Genomic DNA, 23,512 nt, shown 5'->3' with positions numbered 1-23,512 from the left:
ACTGCCTTAAAAATAACAGTCTTCTTCTTAATTGGCGCTATAACCGCTAACCGGCGCCAGTTGGACACACCAAGTGAAGCCAAGTCCTTCTCCATCTGATCTTTCCAACGCAGAGGAGGCCGCCCTCTTCCTCTGCTACCACCAGCTGGTACCGCATCGAATATTTTCAAAGCCGGAGCGTTTGTATCCATTCGGACGACATGACCCAGCCAACGTAGCCGCCGCGCTATGTCTATGTCGTCGTAAAGCTCATACAGCTCATCGTTCCATCGTCTGCGATATTCGCTGTTGCCAACGTGGAAAGGTCCAAAAATCTTACGCAGAATCTCTTTTTTTTTTTTTTTTTTTTTAATAACAGTAATAATGTAAAAATAACAGAATGGAAGGCCCCAGAAGAGCCACCACCCGAAAAATCGCGTTTGGGGAAGTCGAAAATCAAGTTGATGCTCATTTGTTTTTACGATTCCAAGGCAATTGTCCACAAGGAGTTCGCGCCAACGGGCCAAACCGTCAATGGTGTTTTGAAGCGTTTGTTGCATCGCATTCGTCGAATTCGCCCTGAATACCACGAAGGAGGAAGTTGACGCATTGCATAATAGCGCACCATCCCATCAATCCACTCTTGTGACTGATTTTTTAACTGTAAATCGCATTTTAACCATCATTCACTCATCGTATTCGCCTGATATGCCTCCCTGTGACTTCTACCTATTCAGAAAACTGCATTTGGATATAAAAGGAAAACGTTTTGCGTCCGTCCAGGGACTATTTCGAATAAATAAACTCGAACTTATCAGAACAAAACTTTTGTCTTTTCTATTTTACCTCAGTTTTGTTTATTTTGGACTTCACCTTGTAATCTGCAAACACTAATATTTCTTATTCATTTGTGCTTTTACGCGTTGTCAATTTGTTGCTCATCACAACAACCTTTTTACGAGGTCAAATAAATTATGTGCTTAACATTTGTCTACTTGCCTCTTAACATGCAATTTATAACGAATGGTATAATGTCAGGTCAGTCCATAAGTTCGTGCGTTTTTTAAAGGTGGTTTTAAGATTAATAAAAAAGATGTTTATTTGATTTATTAATCAATAATATATTTTCCTTCATTATTTACAATGTCTTCCCAACGTTTAGGCAAATTTTTAATTCCCTGCTCAAAAAATTGTTTGTCCTTGGAGCCAAAATACACTTCGATATCACTTTTTATAGCTTCTTTTGAGGAGTAGTTCTTGTTACTCATATGGAATTGAAGTCCACGGAAAAGGTGATAATTACAAGGTGCAATATCCGGAGAGTATAGTGGATGCGGCATTAGCTCCCATCCGAGCTCATTCAGCTTGCCTAATGTTTGCCTTGCGGTATGAGGCCTTGCGTTGTCGCGGTGAAACAAAACTTTGCGTCTATTCACTAAAGACGGTCGATTTTTGTTAAGTGCAAATGCATTCAGGTTTGATAGTTGATGGGAATAATAATCATTAGTTATCGTCTGGTTTGATTCCAGAAGTTCATAACAAACAATACCGGCCATATCCCACCAAATAGACAGGAAAATCTTCTTGGGGTGATGGCCATCTCCAGGGGTCGGTTCTGGTGTTTCATCTTTATCTAACCATTGGCGTTTGCGAACAGGATTATTATAAAGGACCGATTTTTCATCACCAGTAACGATACGGTTCAAAAAACTTTCATTTTCAAGCCGTTGCAGCAGCTGAGAACACCCATTCACTCTCTCCTGAAGGTTGGCGACGGAAAGTCTATGTGGAACCCATTTTCCCAGCTTTGAATCCTTTCCCAACTGAACCAGATGCCTGTGATCTGTTCCATGCGATGAATTTAACCTCTGAGCTATCATATCGGCTGTAAAATTTGCATCAGCTTCCACGAGTTCGAGCAAGGCGTCGGACTTAAAGACTTCAGGACGACCAGTGCGCGGGGCAACCTCCACTTCGCAGTTACCACTTGGGAATTTTGAAAACCTCTTTTGCGCAGTCCTTACACTCACGGTATCCTCTCCGTGACCGGAGTTTATTTCTGCAGCAACAGTTGTTGCATTTTTACCACTTTAAAAAAATAAAAACAAAATATGCCTCTTATACGCGTTCGAAGATTCCACTTTATTTTTTAACAACACGTGCTTCTATTCGCGTTTAAAATCACTTGTTGTACAATATATCAAAGAAAATATAAATAGTTCCGTTATATTCCGCGAATAGTTTTTTGTATGCAAAAATCGTACAAAAGTGAAATTATGGGTAAAATACGCACGAACTTATGGACTGACCTGATATATCCGTTTAACTGCGCCACTCATAGGCGCTACGTAAACAATTTCACATACGAATACTTATAGCATTCATCGTTGATTTTGCGAACTTGTATGGGTATGTAGGTATATGTGCGATAGTTAGCGAATAAATAATTCAGCGAAGTCTTTCATACAGGCACAAGACTTTCTTCGTTTATTATTATTTCAATTTATTTAAGCTTTTTTTTGCAATAGAAGTGAGTCATGGCCTTGCTGTAAATAAACACTGGGAATATTTAACTGTTATTCATAACAAGTAACTAACTTTTGTAGAAGGTGTTCGAGTATCTTAGTAGTTGACCCAGTGACAAAGTATATGTATACTTATAGTATATTCAAGATTGAAGGGTTATAACTGAGAGGAATAATGTACTCATGCACTTACATATGTAATACTTCTATGAGGTAATTATGTGTTTGCTTTAAACTTTCTATTAGTAGAGGTTACTCGCCGCATATTGAAGCCTTCACTTTCAATGGAGAGGTATTTTACATTAGCTAAATAGCATGTGATTAAAATAATGCTGGAGGAAGTGCCACCAACAAATATACTAGGATGAAGTTACCTTGCCATGTCAAAAAATATAAACGATTTCGAAGGCTAAAACCTAAGTTTGTGGAAACTTAAAAGTCTTACAAAAACTGTAATAACAAATTTATTTTTATTATTTCAAGAAGCTGTGAGTATAATCAGCTACCGTTGATGTCATTTTTGTGCGTGCCAGTACGAACTGTGGCAATCAAAACTTATATCCGTAACTTTTCAAACTCAGCGCTGTGAATCCAGGTCGTTTCAGTAGCACATCAATGATAAAGTTTCGTTGGGTAGGCAATATTTGTACGAGTATAGGCGCTTAGGATGATAAAAAAAGAGCAGTGAGTGCGCACAGTTAAATTAATTTAAACAAATGTTTTCTAGGTTAACAGCTTTAAAAAGCCGAAACACCCACAAAATGAAAATTTTATTATAGGAGATTTTCAAGAAGTTTGATACTTAAGCGGTGTGTGCATCTATAAATCAGATGAATTTATCTTCAAAATATTTCAGATTTGTTTGCAAACGCACACCATTATGATTTTTTTCTCAGAAAATTCGTTATTATTTTCGCATACCATTAGATACGAGATTGCTATTACGAGTACAAGTAGAAATTATACATCTACGACTGTTTGTTTGTACGCATGCAGCTTTTAAGTGTTTTGAGGCATCTGGTTTTTGCTGAGATTTTATATTTGCGATTGGCGCACAATTACATTTTGATTTTCCGATTGAATTGATAGCTTTTAGTGCCGTGAACTTTGTTCATATATTTATTTACAAACTAATTTTCTGAACTTATAATATACAAATGTATGTATAATATAATAAGAAGGAAAAAGAATTTAAATTTAAATAAATTAAATAACAATAAAATAAATTAAAATTTCATTTAACTTAACCAAAACAGAACAATTGAAATAAGATAAAAAAAAAATTAAATTAAAAAAAAAACACATTAAAATCAAAATAATGTACGTTAAAATTAAATTAAAAGACAAAGACAGGTAAATACAATGTTATAATAAAAAATTGCATTACATGTAAAGATCCTAAAGTTAAATAATTTTCCAAGGCATAATGAAATATTGCCTTCGAAGATCGCCAAACCCGCTTTGGTTATGGGTGGCGGTATTTCAGTAAAAAAAAGGTGAACAAGAAAAGAACCTTCAATAGTCATAATGGCTTAACTATGTAGGTTAGATAAACTGATGTTATGGGTGGAGGTATTTCAGGAAATGAATCTTGAATAGTCATAATAGTGGAGCTAGGTTGAGAGTGTCTATACCGAAAATTAAGTCTATGATGTGGCAATTATAGTACAATTATGTACATTTTGCCAAAAAGTATCGGGAATTGTTCAATAAAACGCAAAATAATGGGATAATCATCAAAATTCATTATGTCGCCTTAGTACAGTCATCAAAGCACCTTTTAAACATGTTTGAAGAGATCTTCTTCAGCGAATTCTCCTTAATGACCTGTATCGACGCAAAGCGTCGTCCATGGAGTGGCAATTTAAGTTTTGGAAAAAGGAAAAAGACACAGGGGGCTAAATCCGGTGAATACGGTGGTTGTTCGATGATATTTGTCGAGTTTTTGTCGAAAAACTGTTCACAATATGAGCCTTGTGAGACGGTGTGTTATCGTGGTGCAAGGTCCATGAGTTTTCTTTCCACAAATTGGCCAGTTTCCTACGCACATTCTCTTTCAAACGTCGCTTAACTTCCAAATAATATTCTTTATTTACCGTAGAACCATTTGGAATGAATTCCGAGTGCACAATACCATGATATTCAAGGAAAACGAATGGAATGACTTTCACTTTTGACCGACTTTGACGTGGTTTTTGGGGTTTCGAACTCATATACCCACGTCTCAACACCTGTTATGATGCGCTGGATAAACATTGGGTTCGGAATCAATTACTCAAACAAGCCTTCAGCCACCTTCTTTCGATGAATTTTTTGAAATAAATTCAACTCTCTTGCAACGAGTCGTGCAGCCCCGCGTCTCATGCCCAATTGATGGTGTAAAATGTTGCGAATTGATTCGTGAGACATGTTAAGATCGCGAGCTACCTCCCTCAAACTTAAATGATGGTTTTCCAGCACCATTTCCTTGACTTTGTCGACGTTTTCATCCGTTGAAGACGTTGATTGACGACCAGATCAGGGCAAATCATCCACGACTTCTCGGCCCTCTGCAAAAGCCTTACACCACTCGTAGACCCGTGTTTTTGATAAATCACACTCGCCATAGGCTTTCTGTAACATCTTCAACGATTCGGCACACGAAATCTCGTTCAAAACACAAAATTTAAGACAAATTCTTTGTTCGATGTTTTTATCCATAGTTTTGCACTAGCCCACCTGTGTTTATACTGATATAATTAGATAAATGCCAAAAACAAGCTGATTGACAGATCACGCTCAAACTCTGCGAGACTATAGAGGATAAAATATTGACATATGAATAACGCGCGCTTTTTAAATAAACAATTCCCGATATTTTTTTGGCAGAATGTAATTATATATCATAATACATACATTCCCAGATATAGATATTGGAGCACTTCACATTATGAAAATTATAGTCAAAAATTCCATAATTTTTACGTATTTCTCTGATATTTAATTATTTAAAAACTATTGGTATAAAGATAAACATTAGTGTGAATTTTATTTATTTTATCCATATAAATTAAATAACTTAAAACTTACCCTTCACATAGAACCAAAATAATTGTCTCTTCTCAAAATATTAATGTGTATTGGAAAAATAATAGTACGAAGAAATACACAGCATTGCACAAAGTTTCAAAGCTGCAACCTCTGTCTAAAATTATTGCCTAAAAAAGCTAACATAACGTGAACGCGCCCAAAGCATCCAAAAGTTAAGGGGAGCCAAACATCAGCTCCACAAAAATATCTTCAAATATCAAGAATAGCTTTGGTAAGGAAGTAGATTCCAAAACATTTCGACGAGTGTTAGACGAGGCCGGTTATAATTCCCGGATGGCAAGGCGCAAGCTACTTATTAAAACTACCAACATAGTAAAGAGGTAAAAGAATTCAAGCACAAGCCACTTAGCTACTGGGAGCAAGGTTATGGAGCAGCACAAAAATGCGTTTGCAACAAAAAAAAATTATTCCGATAGTGGAAAAAACGGTGGTGGTGGCGTCAGCTGCTGGTATGAGAGAGTTGGTTTTCATTGAAGTTCTAATGGTCAAAACTATTTATGTAAATATTTTAAAGGAGAATATTAACCTGTTAAGAGATTAAGTCGTATATATGCATCAATTTCAAAAGTTCATTTTTTAGTTAATGTCGTATATGTACGTCATGCCGAAAATGCTATGAAATTTAAAGTTAAGCAAAAAACGAGAATTTCCCTGTTATTTTGACATTATAAAGTAAGCATGTACACTGGCTTTCCTGATAATCGTTATCATAATCGTTCAGCCAATGCACACGGTGAATCCAATATTTGACTGAAAACCTGTTTTGCATCGACCGTCTTCGCTTGAAATTAATTCAGCACAGTAAATCGAGTTGTCTAAGAAAAACGAATCGCTTAACAGGTTAAAAAAATGCGGAAAAACTTAAAATAGCGAACACATTCACTTTTCAGCAAGACATCGACAAGGTTGCCCTATTAAGCCACAGTCCAATAACCTTAGCCCGATACAACACCTGTGGGAGGAGTTGGAGCGAGGGTCCAGAAGTCAGTCGATTTCAAGCAGATCGGATTTGCAAAGAACATTGCAAGAATAATGGCAAATGGCAAAATATTGGAGAAGATACCACAAAAGATACCACAAAAGTTAGTATATTAATCTCTTATTTACTACTTTACATTACAAAATATGGTGACCCTTTATTAACCTTATTAATATGAGTGCCAATACTTTGTCCTTTGAAAGCGATTACTTTTAACTAATTTAATTTATATGGAAGAACCAAGACTTTGGACCGAACGGCAAATTGATTTTTATAAGGAGCTTTTTAATGGCAGAAAAAACGCGGGGGAAAAACCATTTCTATCATTTTGTGTTTCGTGCCCACAGAGGGTTACGAGGTCGCCACAGCCGAACGGTAACAAATCATTCGGCTACGGCTAATGTTGAACTTCGACAAATCCAGGCGTGAAATTTATCAGAAATAGTATGCATCAGTCAAATAAGATATGATGATCATACCAAGAATGATCAGATTGTGAATATGATTCAGAAGCCACACCTAAAGTTACATATATATTGGGTCAACACTTTTTTGGTGCACTGTAGCCACATTAATTGAGTGGATATCCGGCCATGGACTGTCACTTCAGCAGCATTTATCGTACATGCATGGAAACTTGACACCGTTCGGATACCACAAATTAGCCTACTATGGATTACATATTTTTATATATACATATATAATTGGCGCTTATGTTCTCTCTCTGTAATCCGAAAGGTAGTAACGAACCAACCCATTCGGCTACGGCGGCTGCCATGGGTTGCAATGACAATAAAAGAATTAATTCGACATTAAAATTATTTAATGGAATTAAAGCTGGCATATTAATATTAAGTGACCCTTCCCTAGATCTCGAGTATGAAAAGAATCAGACCCCTCAAGTTAAAGGTGCCAGAACATATTGTAAGAAAACAACGGCTACTTCATTAGACAACTGTTGAATATGCAATGCTTCTCTAAATTTGAGAAAAATTAGCTTCTTTTCAAGTTTTACATTGCTTGCCTAAACTATAAACTATAAACGCTAAGCGACGACACGCTAATAAGGGTTAACAAACAGGTTATATATATAAATCAAAAGATTTGATTTGGAACATTTTTATTTCAATTTTTAGCTTTATAGTTTAACAACCACTGGTTGCTGTTGCTGTACGATTGGTATTATGCGCTTTAAGCAATTTTTCATTACACACATTCGGCGAAGAATATTTTTTCTAGCTTTATTCGCACAGCCATATGCCATTGGCGAACGTGTGCCGATTACACTCAATTGAAATTTTTGTCAAAAGAACATTTGTGCTCAATTTTCAGTGTTTGGCAAGCTAACTTGCATGAAAGTAGGCAGGTAGGCAGCCATCCAACCAACTGGTAAAGCAATTGGGCAGCCAATCAAGCGCACAAACAATCGGCAGGCAAGCAGATACTTACATATATGGAAAAATGCTATAGAATAGCAACAGAAGAACAGTGGAAGTGGGTTAAAACCAGTCGCGCAACAAATGTGCTAAATGCACGCTACAAATCGAAATTGTTGCAGGCGTTTAAAAAAACAAATGTAACCCGCATTATTCTGCTTGTACCTGCACATAGTTGTTTTTATTCGCGTTGCGTATTTGGAGAAATTCATTGTTGTTTTTGATTTTTTCGCATTTTGCTTTGCTTACGTTTTGACACCAAAATCCAAATTGCGTTAACAACACAAACAAATAAGCGCGCCGCAATCAAGTGAAATGTTGTCTGGCCTAAACTGGTTATCGGCTTCTACTATAGATTTTCGTTTTGGCCAAGTTGTGCGCACACAGTAGCTGCTAGCTGGCTTTTATCAATTGCGTTAATTAATTTTTAGTGCAAATAAAAGAAGACTCATTTTATTTATTTATTTACTTATTTGCTTTTCTTTTGCACAAATTTACAACAAAAGTGCGATTTCGTTAGTTGACCTGGTAAAAATGAAAAGTAAAAAAACGTTTGGTAGCTTTAATTTCGCATTTTCGCATACTTGGTGCGCTCTAAAATTGATTGGCATGTCGCCATAGTCCAAGCTGGTCAATCATTGATAGATATCAATACTTGCAAAATTGCATTTGTATTTGAAGATTTGCAAAACTGCTGCGAAAAATCGAGCACTAATTTTCGGTTTTTGTTTTTGTTTCCGCAATTCAATTTTCTTTTTCGTTTTATGGTGGTGTGAATTTTCTCAAGCAAATTTAATTTATTTGCCGAACAAGAGGAACTAAAAACATGTCTGATCAGTTAGATGCCTCGAATGCTTTTTTATTGCCGTCATTGTCATATCTTTTATACTATCTTGCTTTACATATTATTTTTTTCCATTTATAACTTTATGCTAATCAACTTAATGAAGCTCGAGTAAACTGGCACAGCTCCCGTGGTGGCCGAACCACCTAATTCCACGCATTGTTAGATGCCTAGCTCTGACCCATTTAGGTATTTGTCTTTAAAGCATCACAATCGCCATTTCACAGACGCTCCCAAAAGCAAGCAACTAAAATACGGTAATTTATAATCTACCGGAAGGTATTCGCTTTCAGTTAGTCCAATTTTGTTTTGATTTTTTCTAAATCACGTTTTACAGTTAACAACGGAAGGCTTCTGGCTGCTATACAGCTTTTGCCTTTCTGCTATTTATTTACATAAATAAATTCAAATAGCGATGGTTGTTTGTTCGCTTATCACAGTTTTTGTTTTGTCAGTTTTTTGCTTAGAGCGCACAGTGGTCAAAGTTCATATGTTCACAATGCGAATTAATTTAAGTACAATATTATCGGATTTATTGCTGACTATAAAAATTACTTGGCACAGTTTGACATTTTTGTAATTTGGAAATTTAGGCGGATTTTATTTTATAACAAAACATACTTTTTTTCTATTGGATTTGATTTATTACTTTTTTGGTAGACACTTTGTTTAAAATCTTAATATTTGTTTCGTGTGTTTTTCATTTCAAAGATAAACTTGCCGTCTGGTCGTCTGGCACTAGTGATTCGTAGTGGACGAAGCTTCAGACTTGTCATAATACTGCCTTCAGGTCAGCCGCGGGATGACTCCCGATGTCTCCCCTGCAACATCTCCACAACGAGGCTTCCATGCTCCCGCTTCGCATGCCCTCGTAAACCCAACCCGTTGACACAGCATATTTCCTGAGCCTACCGTTGTATGAGATAGACGATAACACCGTATTGGCAGGGCTTGATGAACTGCTACAACAACAACAATAACCACCAGTGCTTTCCAGTTTACAATAGACAGATTTATTTTATTATTTATTTTATCTACAGGTAGGGATATTTTACGGATTATATTTATTCCTGGTTTTCGTTAAACTTTAATTTATGTTTTTGCTTTGTTTGTTGCGAATTATCATCTCACATTAATACAATATAATGGTTACGTATACTAACAAAAAAAATTTCAAATGTAATTATTTTTTTACTGTACGAGTATACAAACCATCAGATCCGATTATATTAGGTTGGGGAAAAAGAAATGTCGTATTTGTTTGATTCAAGTCAAATATGACCCGTTTTGTTCGCAAACTTGTTGCCATTTCGAAGGCAACTTCATTATCCCCCCTTTATAAAACCCCCCTCCTTATTTGCAAAAAACTCAGACAACCAGTTTTCGCAAGCCTCTTTTGAGGCCAACTTTGTATTACCAAGGGCGTTTTTCATGGACCGGAAGAGATGATAGTCACTTGGTGCCAGGTCCGGACTATATGATGGGTGCGATAGGACATCCCATCCGAGCTCGCGTAGTTTCTGGCGGGTTATCAAAGATGTGTGAGGACGAGCGTTGCTCTGGTGGAACGCAACACCAATCCTATTGGCCAATTCTGGCCGCTTCTGTTCAATCGCCTGCTTCAAACGGTCAAGTTGCTCACAGTAGAGGACCGAATTAAGGATCTGGCCATAGTTGAGCAGCTCATAGTGGATAATTCCCTTCCAATCCCACCAAACACACAGCAAAACCTTCCTGGCGGTCAATCCGGGCTTGGCGATGGTTTGGGCCGGCTCGCCGCTTCTCGACCACAATCTTTTTCGCTTGGCGTTGTCGTACGTGATCCACTTTTCATCGCCAGTCACCATCCGCTTCAAAAATGGGTCAAGTTCATTCCGTTTTAGCAGGGAATCGCAAGTGTTGATTCGGTCCAAGAGATTTTTTTGCGTCAACACGTGTGGCACCCAAACATCCAGCTTTTTTTGGAATCCAATCTTCTGCAAATGGTTCCAAACAGTTTTGTGGTCTACACCTAGTTCCTGACTAATCGAGCGAATGCTCACATGCCGGTCTCTCTGGATAATTTCAACGATTTTATCAGTCTCTACGACAATTGGCCTACCAGTACGGGGTGCATCTTCGACATCTACTACACCAGAACGAAATCGATCGAAGCAACGCTGTGCTGTGCGAATCCTTACAGTATCAGGCCCATAAACTTCACACATTTTTGCCGCCGCTTTCGTTGCATTTTTACCTCTAAGGTAGTAAAAACGTAAAATATAACGAATTTCTTGCTTGGTGGACTCCATCTTTGACGACCTATAACTTAAGACTGAATCGTACGGTCACAACACTGTCAAAGAGATACTTGTAGTACAGATGGTCGTCTTCAAATCGCCGTTTAGTCTGACCCGATGCAATGAGAACAACGCAAGATATGTTTAAATGTCGCGCTCAATTGAGAAAATACGACAATACTTTTTCCACAACCCAATATTTGGGTTAAGTTTATAACAAATATGTAGCAAAAACCGTCTGGCCAAAAAAGTAGAGCTACATGAACTGCATCAGCTTAAATAAAAGTATTTGCTACTATATTATAGCATTTCGTTTAAGCATTTATAAATTAAAAAAGTATGGGTGGCATGTGTTTCATTATCCGGACACCTTGCATGGTTTTACAATACAAAAGTTAACAGTTTTTCATGAAAAAGTTGTTTAGTAACAATTATTGAGTAAGAAATAATTTTTTACGCTGTAAAAAAATAAATAAATCTCTTTCTATGGTGCTCAATACCTTATATGTACTTTTTTTATTTTTTCTGGTTGTTTCTTTATTGTTTTTGTTCACAACCTTACAATCTGGCAAGTTTTCAGTTTTAGTTTTTGAAATATCAGTTATTTTTAATCTCTGTTTTTAACTCAAGCATAAAAAGTATTTTTGTCCAAAGAAAGTATTATCTTAGCAAGGCTGTAAAAATAGGCGTTAATGATGAAATATTAAAAATGGTACATTTTATTACTTTTTATATACCAGACACTAAACTTTAGTCTATATTATATCCAAGTGTATTGACAAATATTTGTCCAAAATGTAGTGCAATCGATCAAATATTTTCCAAATTAAGAATTCATGAACAATAAATTTGCATCTTGACCCACTGTGAAAAAGTGTATTAACATTTTGATGTAATTTAAATATTCAACAATGACTTTCACAAGAACAAATAAAAGATTTCTCTCAACAGTTTTATCGACAAGTGTTTGTTAAGAGAAACCACGTAAATGTTTTAAATTCGCTCCAACTCTTTGTTTACGTGCGTTTGTTCTTATAACTTTCATTCCAATTTTTGAATTCTTGCAAATATTTTAAAATGTTATGGGCGTGTGTGTTAGTCTGAAAAGAAGCAATGAACTGCTTTAAGAATAATACACCAATGAATTTTAAGTCACTGAGATGAACCGCGATTTGTCAGTAACAAAAATTAAATATGTATGAAAGAGAAATGTGAATTTAAATTTAACTCCATTACTTTCATAAGCATTTGGAAAAGGTTTTAAATTTGCCATACTTTTTGTGCAGATGAGAATGCTGGTAAATTACCTAATTCAAAAGTTTCTAAAAGATAGCGCCATTAGTTCTTTTAAATCGTTAAGTGCTTCAATTTTGGAAATGGAAACCTCCCCTTGCGGACACCTCCAATAAGCGGACAACCGGACAAAAACTGAGGAACCAAGCTTTATGTTGTGTTTTTATAACGAATTCCACTCTAATAACCGGACACTCTAATAACCGGACGCGGACACTTTTTCTCATTTTTTTTGTTCTAATCAACTCTCGAAAGCGGACGCGGACCTCTCGGTAACGGACAAGCAAAATATATCACTGAACAAATGTGTAAAGAAAACAATAAAAACCTCTCATAAGCGGACGCGATACTCTAATCCACGGACAACAAAGATAGTAGATAGACAATAGTTGAAATAAAAGATATTAAAAGAATATGGATGGGCGGTGATAACGTCAACAAAAAGAAAAAGTTCTTAAACGCGGATGGCTCAAAAATTGACCATTTGAGTTTCGAATGGTTCGTTAAGGCCAGAAGCCAAAATATACCAATATCGGGTATTATTATAAAGGAAAAAGCAAAAGAAATCGCTGGCCGATTAGGTATTCAAAATTTTTCTGCGTCAAATGGATGGTTGGAGAAATGGCGTAGGCGTCATAATGTGACTTTCAAAAGAATATGTGGGGAATCTTCCGAGGTTAATTTCGAGGATTGTGTGCCAATATGGTTGGAGATAAAGAAAAGCCATTGGTTATCGGAAAAGCAACATGCCCACGCGCCTTTAAAAGAGGCAATATAGGAAGTTTGCCAGTGGAATGGAAGTCAAACCGGAAAGCTTGGATGTCTCGTGAACTTATGTGTGAGTGGCTAGAAATGTTTGATAAAAAAAATGAGTTGCCAGAAGAGAAAAATTGTATTGTTTTTGGACAATGCTACAACTCACCCTCGAGATATTAAACTAGATAACATAAAGTTGATCTTTTTACCTGCTAATACAACATCCGTTTGTCAGCCCCTCGATCAGGGTATAATACACAATTTTAAGTGTCATTACAGATGCCATATAATCAAACATATTTTGACAAAATTCGGAGACATTCCAATGGACAGACTTTCAAAAACTTTTGACATTTTGGAGGCTGTTTTTTTTTTATTAAATCTTCATGGGATAACGTAACGGCAGAAACAATTAAGAATTGTTTTTCCAAAGCCGGGTTTCAAAAAGCTCCGCTTGAATGTTCTGACTTCGAGGCAGAGGATGATATTCCCATATCGACACTAGCGGCTTTGATAAAGATTTTAAATGAAAATCAGCAGGGTCAGTATACAGAAGAGTTTTTGTTAATCGACGAAGTTGTTATTACAGAAGACAATAATATTGACGTTGTCATTGACGAAATTAATACTGAGGAATTATCTGACGGAGAAAGCGAAGACTCAAATTTTGTGTTTGTCCAGGATGAATGTCAGATCAAGTCATATCCTGAAGCATTAGAACAACTGCGTCGCATTAAACAATTTCTAAGAGACGATATTACTGGATTGCAATACGCCAAGACTTTAGAATGTCATCTTGAAAACCTTTTTCTGAAACATAAACAGGAAATTCTACGACAGACTACGGTAAATGAATTTTTGAAGCCTAAAATATAAATATGTTCAATCAAATATGTATATTGAAATGTGTAAATATACTCATTGTTCCCAATATAAAAATGTACATATATATACATATATAATTTTCAATAAATATGAAAAAAACTGAACGTACCATAAAAGAACATAAAAAAATTATTTAAAGAGGTGGGATAGTAATTTTAACCTAGAGTTTTTTTTCAAACCCCATAAGCGGACACTCCCCATAAGCGGACGAAAATTGTGGAACCGTGAGTATGGTTCGTTATATATATACATATACAGGTATGTAGAGACCAAGGACCATTTTTTAAGCAATAGTTATAAATACAAGGTGCTTTTTAAAGGTGGAGATTTTTAAATTCGCCACACTGGTTGCTGTGACAGCCAGTTTAACAGTTCTCGGTCGTTTGGCGTTATGACGTTATGACCGTCATTACCGCAGCAACGATTGCAAATTGTTCAAATTTAATTTTAAAAAAATATAGTTCAATTCAAGATGATGGTCCACAAGCCATTGTTGAAGCAGTATTACAACTAGAAAATTTAACCATCTGGTATTCTTTACCCGCCTATGGACTCGTGGTCACCTTATGGAGATATGTAAAATCATATGTCAACACCGATAAACCAGAAAGAAATTAAGATTACGCTACACATCAGTCGCGGCGGCCACTTTCCGAAATCATATACAAACATCAATGCCATAAAATGATATGTCAATTAAAAGGAGCTTTATATATGTAAAAGAAAGTAAATACGTTTTTATTAAAACTTAGAATGAACTTTAATCACCTTTTGACATTTTTATGGCAATTTTATTATTCCGCCTCATAGAACTTCTGGCCTTTATTTGCAAAAAAAACTGCACCAACTGCGATTTTATAGCCTCGTAATTGCCGAAAGTTTTAACATTTAAGGAGGTCTGCACGGACCGAAACAATTCGTAGTCTGACGGTGCAAGGTCACGGCTATATGGTGGATACATCAAAAGTTCCCAACCAAGCTCTCTCAGTTTTTGGCGAGTGATCAAAGATGTATGCGGTTTAGCGTTGTCTTGATGAAATATGACATCTTTACGATTGATCAATTCTGGTCGCTTCTCGTTGATGGCTGTATTAAATTTGTTCCATTGTTGACAGTAGACATCCGAATTAATCGTTTGGTTCCTCTGAAGCAGCTCAAAATATACCACACCCTTCCAGTGCCACCAAACTGACAGCATAATCTTCTTTTGGTGAATATCAGCCTTTGAGGTGGTTTGTGGCACTTCATCATGCTTGGCCCATGATCGTTTTCGATTGACGCTATTGTAAACAATCTATTTTTCATCACCAGTAATAATCCGCTTCAAAAACGGATCGACTTCATTGCGTTTAAGATGCATATCATAAGCGTTGATTCGGTTTGTTAAATGAATTTCTTTAAATTCATGTGGTACACAAATATCAAGCTTTTTTACCAGTCCAAGACTCTTTATATGCTCATGAACGGTTAAATTGTATATATTTACTTCTCTCCAATCTCACGCAAAGTTACATGACAATCCAATTTTAGTAAAGCCTTGATAAAGTCTTCATCGACATCATTTGGCCGACCTGAACGTGGCTCATCTTTAAGTGAAAAATCTCCAGAACGGAATTTGATCAAGCAATTTCGACCATGTCTGTCTTTTAAGGCTTTATCACCATACAAATCACGCAACTTTTTAGCAACCTCTATTGCGATTTTTCCTTTATGGAAATAATAAAGTAAAATATGACGAAAATGCTCTTTTGTGGGTTCCATATTAAAATTGACGCCAAACTAATTTAAACAAAATTACGCGCACTTTTTTTCTAAACCAAGCTAAAAGTGACTGGAAATGATACTCAGCATGCCACCTATTGACCTCATGGCGGAAAACCTGGCAGCGAAATCCGCGAGGAGGCTAATGGCTGCGGGGGTATTCACCTGCAGAACCTTCGGTCACAGCTCAATAGGAAAGTGGAGCTCAGGTGGCACGGACTAAATGAATCCGTACTTTAATTGGGAGAGAAGGTTTCGCACTACAATTGAAGAGGAGGGACGGCACAAAGGCACGAAGCCTGGCCATAGAACTTTTCACATCTATACAGACGGCTCTAAAACTCTAGACGGAGTGGGAGCGGGTATTTACTGCTCCAACCAACCACAAACCTGACCACATGCAAAACAGCAAAAGTCATGTGTAGAACTAATGACAAAAAACTGACTCAATTCGTGCTTACGCTCTCGCGAAAGGACTGCAGAACTATCATAGGTATGCTAACAGGTCATAATATATTGGCTGCACATGCGTACAAGATAGGGATTGCTAACACGGACAAATGCAGGAAATGCAGAGAGGATGTTGAGGAGACTTTAGAACACCTTCTGTGCATTTGTCCGGCATTATCAAAAACGCGACTAAGATGCCTGGGAGCCCCACTGTTTGAGGGTCTGGAAGACGTCTCAAAAGCGGAGCTCCCAGCCCTACTTAGATTCGCCAAAAGCGCTGACATCCTACATGATGTCTACTTTAGGTATTCATAGAGGTCGGTCTCCATCTGGTATCGCTAGGGACCAAAAGGTCTATGCATGGTTTATTGCCAACCAGGCTAACCTAACCTAACCTAAAAGTGACAGTTAGTAACTGTTAAGCAAGAAAGTTTTAAGTAGTGAATTGTGTTACATGATCCAAGTTATTTTTTGTCATTGTAACCCTATTAGTGTTATAAAAAACTCGTTTCAACGTCAAATCGAGAAGTACATGGCGTAAAATAAAATAAAAATTTTGAAGAAGAGGAAACGTAAAAATAACAATTTTTTAGTGAAATAATATAATTTGTGAAGCAATACAATTGATGATACGAATACAAATGAGAATGAATGTCTTCTCTGCACATATATACATACCCTATGATCAGAAAGTACCCGGAATGTTCAAATAAAACAAAACAGAGTTAAATTTCAGGCAAATCTATTTGATCTCCTTCAAAATATGACCCGGCTGAAGCAACACACTTGTGCTAATATTTAACCCAGTACTCCATGCACTCCTGGTAGGCCGACGAAAGGATGGCCTTCAGCTCCTTCGTCGCATTCTCTTTGATATCCTCTATCGACTGAAATCTCCTTGCACGAAGTGGTAACTTCAACTTGGGAAACAAAAAGAAGTCGCACGGGGCCATATCAGGTGAATACGGTACTTGCACGATGGTATTTACTTTGTGTTTGGTCAAATAACCCAGCACAATTTGGGCTCAGTGGCATGGCGCGTTATCGTCATGCAAAATCCACGAATTGTTTGCCCGCATTTCCGGCCGTTTGCGACGTACAGCATCTCTCAAACGCTTTAAAACGGATAAATAATATTCTTTATTGACTGTCTGGCCAATAGAGCAGTACGGTAAGCAAACAGCTGCCAAAGCAACTCTCAGACTAAGAGAAATCGGCCTACTCAGAACGTACCAAAGAGGGCACTCCTCAATTTTAGAACAATTCCCCTGCATTCCCAGCACAACGGATTTCTGTAAGACCAAGGACATCAATTTTAATAAATCCTTTGTCACAGTATTTCCTTCCAAAGGGGAATGGGATGACGGGCTCATTGTTAAGATAAATGAAGTAAACATCTACACAGATGGCTCAAAACTGGATAACAAAGTAGGGGTAGGGGTCTACTCCGACAAACTCGGAGTATGCCAATCATTCCGCTTACCTGATCATTGCAGTGTGTTTCAGGCGGAAGTCACTGCCATAAAAGAGGGGCTTAAAGAAATAAAAACGAGAGTATTATCCACAAATGAAGTCTTCATTTACTCGGACAGTCAAGCAGCAATAAAAGCGCTGGAATCAAAGACACACTCGTCAAAAACAGTTCTAGAATGTTTTAAACTACTAGATGACGTATCTAAGTGCTACAAGGTGCACCTTATCTGGGTACCAGGCTACAGGGACATTCCAGGAAATTGTAAGGCGGATGAACTTGCAAGAGCCGGTACAACGCTCGATCTCGAACCGGATAAGGCGCTGATACCCATGCCTATAGCCACTTGTAAATTACTTATAGACAGGGAAACCATCAAAAAGGTAAATACAATCTGGCAAAACTTCACAACATGCGAACTAAGCAGACAGACATGGCCGAACTGGAACAGCGGTCGATCGAAGATCTTGCTAAGATTCAACAGGGAATCTATAAGAAAAATGATAGGTGTATTAACAGGTCATTGTTTAATAGGCAGCCACGCTAGAAGGTTAGGACTCCCATACTTCGATTTCTGTAGAAGCTGTCTAAATACAGAAGAAGAGGAAACAGTCAGACACCTTTTATGTGAGTGTGAAAGCCTAGCTAGGAGAAGGCTGCGCACCCTCGATACAGCATTTCTAACCTATGTAGCGGATATAGATCATCTAAAACTAACGAAGCTCTGCTCGTTTATTAAAGCAACCGGATGGTTTGAAAAGGAACACGTAGAGTAAGGATAAGCTCCAGTGGTATCATGATGGACCTGCCGAAGGTCTAAGTGTGTCTTACGACAACCACCCTACCTACCTACCTACTGTCTGGCCCGATGGATGGTGCACTACGCCTTGGCAACCGAAGAAAACAGTCAGCATCACCTTCCCGGTACTTTTTGATCATAGGGTGTATAACAGTGCACAATGGTTTTAAAAAGAGAGGGCGAGCGGCTAACTGATTGTATTTACTATGTACAGAATTCATGAACATATTTATTGTACGAGTATGACAAAAATGTCTGATACGCGTACCTATATTTATATAGTTATAAAATAACTAAAAACAAAAATAAAAGCAGCTCAGCGTATGAGTGAAAATCGAGCAAAAATTGAGGAGGTTGGTGTGAAAAGCCGCCTTCCGCATGTCAAGCGAGGTGAACCGACAAACAACATCGTTTGCTTGCTTTTTTATGGCGTATATGGATGTGTTAACACTAATACGCCGATGAGTGCATGCATATACGAGTATTTATTCACTTTTTTAACGTATTATTTTCTTTTAATTTCACAATGTGCTAATTTTTTTTTTGCCTACTATGCTTTAAGCAAATATAAGTGCGCAATGGTGTATAAATTCAAGTGCTTTAGTACGTGTATGTATCTATGGCGATTTTCCAGTTGCGCAAAAGGTGCGGCATTCGAACAATTCAATTTGAAAAGTTAAATTTATGGATTTTCGGAATTATCGAAATAATATTGTATAAAAGCAAATGTTAATAAGGCATCGTTTGAAATATGTACAGTGAGTCACACTCAAAATTGGACACTTTATACTCATATGAAAACTTTTAACTCCAATAAGAAACTACAAACATATTTAAACTCATTTCTATTTATTTAGGTATACTAACATATTAGAAGTGCAATTATAACAACAAACTCCCCTTCAAACAAAAACAATAACAATATACAATATATTATAAGTATACAACAAATGCAATGTGAGCTACTCACACTCAAAATGAGACAGTTATAATTTATCGGCGAAATACCGTTATATATTGAGTCCAAATTGTAAATCGCTTGTTTTTCATAGTGTTTGATTAAATGTCGACTAAGTGGTATCGTTTTTACAAGTGCGTCAAACAACAATTGCTGAGCGGGAAATTATTATAAGAAATTACAAAAACAGAAAGTCCATTCGGGAGATTAGTGAAATAATTGGCAAAAAAAGTCAACAGTGCATAATATTATTAAAAGGTATAGGGAAAGAGGTAACGTGTGTGACAAAAAACGTAACTTAACAAACAGAAGGAAAATTGATGATCGAAACTCCAGATTTATATTACGATTAGTAAAGCAAAACCCTAAGATATCTGCCGTAGACCTAAAAAAAACAACTCCAGGGTGAAAAGAACCTTGAAGTTTCTGCAGAAACTATTCGCCGACTTCTTAAGAATAACAAATTTTATGCAAGAGTTCCCCGGCGAAAGCCACTTATTTCGAATAAGTGGAATTTGACTTTTGGTCTAAGGTAATTGAAAAAAAAACTTAGCTATTTCAAAGCCTCCACATAATTTATTTTTATTGCAGGTTTTATTCACAGATGAAACAAAAATTAATATGTTTGGTTCAGACGGGAGGCGTTTTGTGTGGAGAATGGACGGAAAAGCATTGCAGGATAAGAATATTAAAAAGACGGTGAAGTACGGCGGTGGCTCAATAATGATGTGGGGTTGCATGTCGGGAGCTGGCGTCGGAAAAGTGCATATTATTGATGGAATCTTGGATAGTAAAGGGTACATTAACCTATTAAAACAAAATGTTCATACCAGTGCTGAAAAACTTGGGATTCGTAGTAACTTTATGTTTTACCAGGACAACGATCCGAAGCACACGTCCTGGAATGCTAAAAACTGGTTACTATACAACTGCCCAAAAGTATTAGCTACTCCTGCTCAGTCTCCCAACATGAACCCTATTGAGCATTTGTGGGGGGAACTTAAAAAAGGCTCGCCTCACGGTGCGTGAGCAGTAAGTCGCAATTAAAGCAAGCAGTATTGGAGGAATGGGGAAAAATCGAGCCCACATACTGCAAAAAAGTAGTTGAAAGTACGCCACGTCGCTTACAGGAAGTAATAAAATACAAAGAAAGATCCACGAAATATTAGCTCATATGTGCTCATAATTTATTTGAACTAGAAAGTAAGTGTCCCATTTTGAGTGTGAACCTTCTAAGAAGGAGACTAACCTATGAAATGAATTTTTTTGTTTTTAGTTACGAATAAAACGATTTTAATTTTTGCATATTTATCTTCATCGAAGAGTGTTTATAAATAAATACAATATAGAAAACTTGAATTTATGTCTTAGTAAAAGTGTAGAAAATAAATTGGTTTATATATGTGAGGTGTCCAATTTTGAGTGTGACTCACTGTATGTAGGTTTAACAGGTAACAAGAGCGTATTATATGTTGTTGCTTTGAAAATCTGCAAAATGTTAAGCACAACACTTGCAGCGAGTTGCAATGCGATTGCAGTAGTTACATAAAGTACACTCTTTTTAAAAAATTATGTCCGACACAATTTTGATTTGGCTGACATTTTAAAATGCTGGTTATTCGAGAATTACAATTAGGTTTTTTTAACTGAGCTAGAATTTAGTAAAATCCATAAGAATAACATTAATTATAAGACAGCAAAAATTGTGCCGAAACATAAATTCAGAAGACAAAACAATGATGGTTTTAAATAGTTGTTAAAGGAACACATAAGCCGACCCGTTTAGAAAGAATCGTCTCGGGAGATCAAGCACAAAAACAAAAAGGTACGATAATTATTAAAAGAAGACATAAGTAATTTCCATTTTGAAATAATCGTCCCGGAAAACAAAAACAAAAAAAATAAAAGTCCAAAAAGTAATTGCTAAGTCAAGACAAAAAAAAATAGAAAATTTCTACAGTTTTTCTAAAAGCCACTAAGGAAAGGCAACTTCAGCCTAAACTATGTTCTCAGTCTTGCCATAAATTCTGTGACAATTTTATAATGCATACGGCGAGAACAAATTCGATCCCATATTTTTGTTCAGGGAAATGAATGTATAGAGCAGATCCATGCCAAGATTATTTGGAGATGATCTCCACATGAAAGCCTTCCGTCGCTCCACTGGTCATCTTTTGGCAACGCACTTGAAGAAAATTATACTCGACATATGCAAGTAACTTCTTCGGTGGCACGCGGTCAACGCCCATAAATTATTCTTTTCACAGATGAGAAAATGTTCACTGTGGAAGATGTGTTTAATAAGCAAAACGACAAAACGTATGCTAAAACTTCTAAAGACGAAAACAATGTTGTTCCAAGGATTCAGAGTGGCCTCCATCCAGCATCTGTAATGGTTTGGTTGGGAGTGTCTTGTAACGGCGTTACATCTCTTCATTTCTGCGAAAAAGAGGTTAAGACCGGGGCAAAAGTGTACCAGGAGGATGTCTTAGAAGGCGTGGTGAAGCAGTTGAACAGAACCCTTTTCAATTGCGAGCGTTGGATCTTCCAGCAAGATTTCGCTCCAGCCCATAAGGCAAAAACCACCAAGCAGTGGCTAAAAAACAATATTCCTCGGTTCTTAGCTGCAGAAGATCGCCGTCTGGAAGTGCAGATCTGAATCGATTGGACTACAGTTTGTGGTCAGGATTGAATGTTGAAGACCGCACAGAAATTTGGAGAGTCTCAAATAATCTTTGGTTGGAGCAGCGACGTCATTATCCATGGGAACCGTGCATGCTAATATACAATAGCTGAATGGTCTTATCGGTAGGCTTGTGTAAAAACAAATGGTGACCATTTCGAATGAAAATTTAAAATTTCGTTTTTAATCTTTACATGGTTAACTAAAATGAACTTCATTAAAAAAGTAGTATAATTTCATATTGTACACTTGTAACAAAACTTATGGCAAGACTAAGTATATACTTATAAAGGGTTTTCCAATAACAGGTGTTATTTTGAACAGCCCGCTATTTCGGTAGACGTCACTTTTGAAGCTGTCATTTTTTGATATTTGACGAGTAGAAACTACGCCATTAATAAAAAAGGAACGATACATGCTTAAACAAAGCATTGAAATTATTAAAATTCACTATAGAAATGGTAAAAATTTGGCAGAGACGGTTCGTAAAACTCGAACATTTTTGGAGTGACCCACCTCGTCGGACCGCAATACAGAAATTGGCGAAAAAATTCGAGCTGTTGGGACAAGTTAGTGATGTGAAGAATAAAACCCGTGCACGTTGCTCAAGAACAGCCGAAAATATTGCTGTTGTAGCCGAAAGTGTTGAAGAAAACCCAGGTTTGTCCATTACACCGTATTTTGCATAAAGATTTCGGTTTTAAGGCTTATAAAATCTAATTAACACAAGAACAACGTCGTGTCTTTGCTGATTGGGTCGTTGAAAAGCATGAAAATAATCCGAAATTCCATCGAAAAATTATCTTGAGTGATGAGGCCCATTTCCACAGCGGTGGCTTCGTCTGGGGCTCAGAAAATCCAAGAGTTATTATTGAAAAACCTCTCTATTCTCAACGTGTGACTGTTTGGTGGGGTTTATGGTTCAGCGAAGTCATTGGACCTTACTTTTTCAAAAATGAAGCTGGAGCAACAGTTGCAATGAATCGATTGCGCTATCGAGAGATGATTATCGATTTTTTATGGTCGGAATTGGATGGTATTGATCTGGACAATGTTTATTTTCAACAAGACGGCGCTACGTGCCACACAAGCAACGAAACCATTGATCTTTTACGGGAATAACACCTCTTATTGGAAAACGCTTTATATACAGTATTAATACCTATATCTAAATAAAAATTATTTATAAAAAATTTGTGTAATAAGTTATTCCTACAACCAACTTGAATAATATGTACAAGAACAGGTGCCAGGCAGGCGACAAAATAGAAAGGCTTGAGCCAGATTCTTCACTGCGTCCTAGTGTAGATTGCTTACGGAAATC

General features: G+C 36.9%; 1 protein-coding gene across 12 annotated transcripts in view; it reads right to left on the bottom strand.

The window, feature by feature from the left end:
• LOC128868100 (F-actin-uncapping protein LRRC16A) overlaps nucleotides 1-23,512 on the bottom strand; it is a 157,771-nt gene that overhangs the window by 103,151 nt on the left and 31,108 nt on the right. The gene's annotated exons all lie outside the window — the stretch shown is intronic.

The sequence above is a fragment of the Anastrepha ludens genome, chromosome 6, assembly GCF_028408465.1.
Source record: "Anastrepha ludens isolate Willacy chromosome 6, idAnaLude1.1, whole genome shotgun sequence".
In the NCBI taxonomy this organism is placed as follows: Eukaryota; Metazoa; Arthropoda; class Insecta; order Diptera; family Tephritidae; genus Anastrepha; species Anastrepha ludens.
This window is presented reverse-complemented; position numbering and strand designations above follow the sequence as displayed.